The following is a 6310-nucleotide window of genomic DNA, read 5'->3' on the forward strand; positions in this document are numbered from 1 at the left end:
TTTCTTTTTCTTTTGTTTTATTTCAAGACAGGTTTTATCTGTGTAGCCCTAGTTGTCCTGGAACTCTCTATGTGGACCAGGTTGGACTTGAACTCAGAGATCTACCTGCCTCTGCCTCCCGAGTGCTGGGATTAAATGTGTGTGTCACCACTGCCAGGCTAACTTGGTGTTTTGTGGGAGGAACATGTGTGTCTCTGACTTTTTTTTTGTTTTTGGCCTGCTCATGGGACTCTTTTCCTCCTATTGGTTGCCCAGCCTTGATATGAGGGTTATTGCCTTGTCTTATTGTAACTTAGCTTTGTAATTGTTGTCTCTTGAAAGTGTGCTTTTTTTCTGAAGGGAGACAGGGAGGTAGGGAGGAGTTGGGAGAAATGGAGGGAGGAGAAACTGTGGTCAGGATGTATTGTATGAGAAAAGAATATATTTTAAAAAAAAGATTACTTCCACCAGGGATCTGGCCACAGTGATGAGAAATAACTGATTCAAATGGAGGTCAAGGATGCCTGGAAGACTTGGACTTCTGGCTCTTGCCATTCTACATTCAAACAAAAAGAACATAAACATTCAGTCTTTATATTTATATATCATACAGGTGGAATCTCCTGTGCAAACTTGGTTTCTTCTTGCTGTTATTTTGTCAATATTCATTAATAGACAAAAGCTGAAACTAGTCTATGCCATTACACATATACACACACTCATACAAGGGAAGTTGTACATGTGCATGGTTTTGTACATTGCTCTTTTTGATCAACTGTATTCCTTAGAGATAGTTCTCTATCAGCACATGTAGAGTGACTGCTTTTCTCTTTGATAATATAATATGATTACAACGTTTTCTCCTTCCCTTTTCTCCCTCCAATTCCTCTCAATACCCCTCCCTGCTTCCCTTCAAACTCATGGCCTCTTTTTTTGTTAATTGTTATTGTATGCATATACACATATATATTTCTAAATATAACTTAGTCTGGGTACTATTACTAGTATGTATGTTTTCAGAGTTGATCATTTGGCATGGGACAACCGATTTGTATGCTCTTTCCAGGAGAAGAACATTTCTCCCACTCCAAGCTTTTCTCAGTCGCCTATATGCCTTTGTATGGCGATGAGGGGGCCTTGTGGAGGGGCAGATCATATGAGCCAGAGGATCAGGGGATTTGCTGTGAAATGATGTTTCTTAGTGATGTCAGAAAAGTTGACTTTTCAAATAATATTTTTATTATTTGAAAAATTCATAGATGTAATGATGCACTTTGATTATACCCATCACCTGCTCCACCCCTTCCGATGCCTCCCAGCCCATGCTAACACATCTTCTCCCCAGCCTCATGTCCTCTTTCTCCCCCATCTCTGTCTCTCAGCAACTGTGTCAGAATTGGATTATGGGCCAGCAACTGAACATCATTTTGCCCTAGAGCCCAGGTAGGAAGACTTGAGGATTAGGTAGTTTTAAAAGTACTGTCCATGTTTCTAATGAGAGCCGGCCAGTAATTAGCCTGCAAAGCATTCTAACCGAGTGGCATGGGCAATTAAGACTGTCCTGCAAAAGGAAAGGACGCCTCCTGCGATAAGGAAAGTGGTCTGTGCAGTTTATGCCACTCTCCAAGCTGCTCCCATTGTCAGGGTTTCTGAAGCTCTTTGTTCTTTCTCTTAAGCCCCACAGCTTCAAACCCAGGCCTTATTTGAAATCTGTCAGCTGAGGTTTTAGCCATAACACTAGTCTTATCTTTTCAAAAGGTTGGATCAAAGTAGCTTAGTTCTCATCTGAGTTTAACAGGGAAAATGGCCCATGGCTGTCACTCTGTAATGAGTGCTTTCCCAGGTGACCAACACTGAAGGAATGGAGGGATATTCTGCCTTTGTGTTTGTTATCATCACCAGACCTTCATTCATATGTATGTATGTATGCATGTATGTATACAGCATACAGCACAGTTTTTTAGGAGTGTAAGAATTGGGATATAATTCACCATTTCACCTGTGAAAAGAGCTTAATGAGAGTTAAGTACTTCCTCAAACTAGGTCAAAATCAAGGCGAGAGACTCATGGCATTATACCCTTAAACATCAAACCCTGTTCTAAAGAAGTAAAGCGGTATAGAAATTGATCACCCATGTTCTGAACAGACAGCAGAACTAGAAACTAAGCTGGGAAAGGACCTGAGCTTGAATCCCTCTAACCCAGGTAACGTTGGATGCAGCAGTGCACATCTGTAATTTCACGGTTTCCACCCCAAGCACCTGAGGGTGGAGCATGGAGAATTTCTGAAAGCTCATGGGGCCATAGCCTGGTATGTTCAGCAACAAAGTAGAAGGCCGAGACCAACCCCTATAGTTGTCCTCTACTATCCACACACATTCTGCAAATATGGGCCAGCAACATGCTCACACACACACACAGACACACACACACACACACACACACACACACACACACACTATACACATATATATGTGTATATACATATATACGTGTGTGGTGTGTGTGTGTGTGTGTGTGTGTGTGTGTGTGTGTGTGTGTGTGTATGAGATTATAAAATAGTGCATTCCCATATGGGCTTTTCAAACATCCTTAGTGTTAGTTATCCTTCACTGACCCCTCTCCTCTGCCCAACCCTTTCATTATTCTTCTCACCTCTTTCCTTCTCTTGATTATTTTCCCTTTTCCCCTTCACCTGATTTTATAAATTTTTAAGTCTCAAAATATAAAGTCACAACCATCCTTAACATCACGATACATGAGTTAGAGACACAAAGCTAGAGAATCCCATCCATATTTGGTTAGGGAAAGGGATCAAGGGCTAGGGATAGGTTAGTTGGATACTGTTCTCCCTCTTTACACAGGAAGAACTGGAAAGTGATGCCACTCTGCTTGTGTTAGCATGGTGCCATGCAGAGCTGAAGCACAAGTATGTCTATGTTTAACTGTCTTTACCCAAATGAAATGGCTATTTCATGTGGTTTAGTCTAATATATGCAATATGTATGCATGCAGTTATGCACACTTGTCATTGCAGCAAAATTGCTCAAATAAGAATAAACAAAATAGGCACAAGATCTTGTTTGTTGAAGTAAGCTACCCGAAAACCACACTTTATGAATTTTTCCTTTCCTGAAAAAAATTGAGGTAGAGCAGGTAAGCAGTGGCTGAATTTATACTTCTTCCCTGTGCTTATTTCTACCCAAGTCTTTATTAAAAACTAAAAGTGGCTGATGTTTTGAATATTTTGACTATAGAATAAAGCATGCACACATTTATTTGCAAAAAGTCAAAGATAATACAAAAATGTACAAAGAAGAATATAAAAGTTACCTTCACATCTTTATATGTGCATGCCTTCTTGCATGTGGAGTGTCAACAGTGGTGTGTTGGAGTACTTGTGAGTGCACATGTGAAATTGAGTGTCTTCCTCTATCACTTCCTACCTTGCTTCCTAGAGAAAGGGTCTGTCACTGAACTAGAAGCTTGCTGTTTCTGCTAGACTGGCTGTCCAACAACCTCGTGCCTTCTGAATAGGCACACACAGCCATGTCCAGCTTTTTATGTGAGTGCTGGAAATTCAGCCTCATCAACATATGTAGCTTAACTTCACTTTCAATTGCTACATTGTATTCAATAATATTACTATGTTACAATTTATCCAATGCCTGTCTAATTTTGAATTTACATTATTAGATGTAAGTGATAATAATAATCGTATTTCAAGGATCAGAGTGAGAGCTGAATATATATTCATGAGAATACTTGGCTAACTAACATTTAACAATGCCAGGCTTGCTTTTAAACCCAAATTTGATGTGTATAAATTATGGGCAGTTTCTCTTATTTACTGTGTTAGTCAGGCTTTTCATCATCATGACAAATTCCTCAGGAAAATGACTTAGGAAGAGAAAAGATTTAGTTTGGTTCAGTTTCATGGGTTATAGCTTATGGTCAGTTTCATCCATCATTTCTGTGACTGGTGAGGCAGAACATTCTGACACATAGATGAGCAAAACAATTGAGTAGCTCTTGGCAACCAAAAAGTAGGGAGAAAGACAGAGGAACACCTGGGACAAGATACATTTCCAAGGGTATGGCCCAGTGACCCAATTCCTCCAAGTAAGCCCCACTCTCCATACTTCCCATAATCTTCTATACAGACCACAAAGTTATGAACTCACCAGTGGATTAACCCATTGGTTAGGTCAGATTCCTTTAACTCTCAGTAATGCTACCAAACAGCTGGGAACCCAGGCTTCAAACACATGAGTCTTTGACTGTTTATTTATATACAGATCTAAACATTTTCTCTTCCTGATTTATAATGATTTTAACTATTCATGTATCTTCCATTTTGTTTTATTTGGGTAGATGTCAGCATGTGTCTTTTATAACTAATCTTGTTTGGTTTGGAAAATCATATGCTCTGTAGATGATTCTTTTCTTTTTAAAATTTATTTTTAAAATTGTTTCATGTAGAATATATTTTTATCATATATTCCCCTCCCCATCTCCCAGATACTCCTTGCTTCCCTACCCACTCAACTTCATGACTTTATGTTCTTTCTTTCTCCAGAATAAAGTAGCAAAACCAAAGGTCAACACAAACAAATAAGACAAAAATACCAAGGTGAAACAAAGCAAAAATCACCTGCATGCATGTGTGTCAGATACACACACAAAATCATGTGGTTCATTTTGTGTTGGCCAACTACTTATGAGCATGAGGACTGCCCTGGTGTATGGTTGGTATGCCTAGCTACACTCCATTGGAGAAAATGATTTTCTCTTTCCTAGAAGTTAACAAATAGCTTCTTGGTTAGGGGTGGAACTTAGTGTTCATTTCAGTTTCTCAGTGCTAGGCTATTGTCTGTTTTGAACTTGCAATAGTCTTGTGTAGTGTTGCAGTCTCTATAAGTTTATATGTGTATCAGCCCTGTTGGGTCTGGAAGTTACTGTGTCCTACCCCTAACCAAGAAGTTATTTGCAATTGATACCTGGTGGGAGAGGGAAAATCAGTTTTCTCCAATGGAATAACACTGGGCATATCAACCACATTGCAGAGAAGGCCTCATGCCCAGGAGTGGTTGGTCAACACAAAATTGACTCCATCGTTTCTTTTGGTGTGTTTTTAATATTTTTATTGTGTTTACGTGATTGCTGTTGTTGGTTGGTTGCTGTCTTACTGTTTTTTGTATTTTTGTTTTGTATTGGTTTAAATATTAAGGCAACTCCATGTAGTTAAAAGGGAGGTTTATTTTGTGGGGTAACTTACAAGTGAAGGGATAGGTAACAGGGTCTGGGAAAGGTGAAGCACAGCCCAGCGGTGTTCTCTGGAGAACTCTGCTCAGTCTACCTCCAGCATCCAGGATCCAGGAACCAAGAGAGCCAACCCATCCAGATCTCAGGTCTTCAGGGGTCCTCTCTCGGCTCCGCCTTGTAGGCGTGACTGTTACTGAAGCCTCAATGGGGGTGGCACTTCCAGGTCAAAGCTGGACTGGATACCCACTACAGTTTTGATCTTTTTAAGAAAAACTTTTTGAGAGGAAAGGATAGAAAGGAGAGAGGGAGACATATATGCATATACATACACACACACACACACACACACACACACACAGAGAGAGAGAGAGAGAGAGAGAGAGAGAGAGAGAGAGAGAGAGAGAGAGAGAGAATTGAGTCTTGTATCCTGAATGATTTACACAACTGGTGAAATTTGGTTGATTGAACTGAGAGCTTTGTGGAATATCCCCTCAAGACAAAGGCAAATCCTTGCAGTTTATTCCACAACCATTAGAGAAATTAATAGTGTGTGTCTTGCATTCTTGGGATTATTCAGAGTTTGGATGTAGGGAAGACCATACTTGGGATTATTCTTTCTAATTATTTGAATAGATTTCCAGCTTTTACTGAAGTTCAGCCAAAGAGAGGATTCTTCATGAGCGCTACAATATTGTTCTAGCTGTCCTGCCACTTAAAACATTTGACCCTGTAGCTGCAGCAGTGCTGTGTATGGGAAACATTAGCCAAAGAGCTGTTGCATATTTCCTAAGCAGCCAGAGGAAGCTGATGACTTCAGTAGAACAATGCACTGTTTGAAAAGCCACTACTGGGAGACAATTTAGTCTTTGAAGTGACTGTCATATACCAATACACAAAGCAGCCATTAGTTGGGAATTATCTGATCAGAACAACAATCACAAACTCAGCAAGATACATAGGAATTTGCTGGAGACCTGAAGTAATTTATTAGGGATTGTGTTCAAACAGTTCCATAGGACAGGAGTATCATGAATTTGCTAATGACTGCTCATGGAATATTCTCTTC

The sequence above is a fragment of the Peromyscus californicus genome, unplaced genomic scaffold (assembly GCF_007827085.1).
Source record: "Peromyscus californicus insignis strain IS unplaced genomic scaffold, ASM782708v3 Scaffold_9__1_contigs__length_137607984, whole genome shotgun sequence".
Taxonomy (NCBI): domain Eukaryota; kingdom Metazoa; phylum Chordata; class Mammalia; order Rodentia; family Cricetidae; genus Peromyscus; species Peromyscus californicus.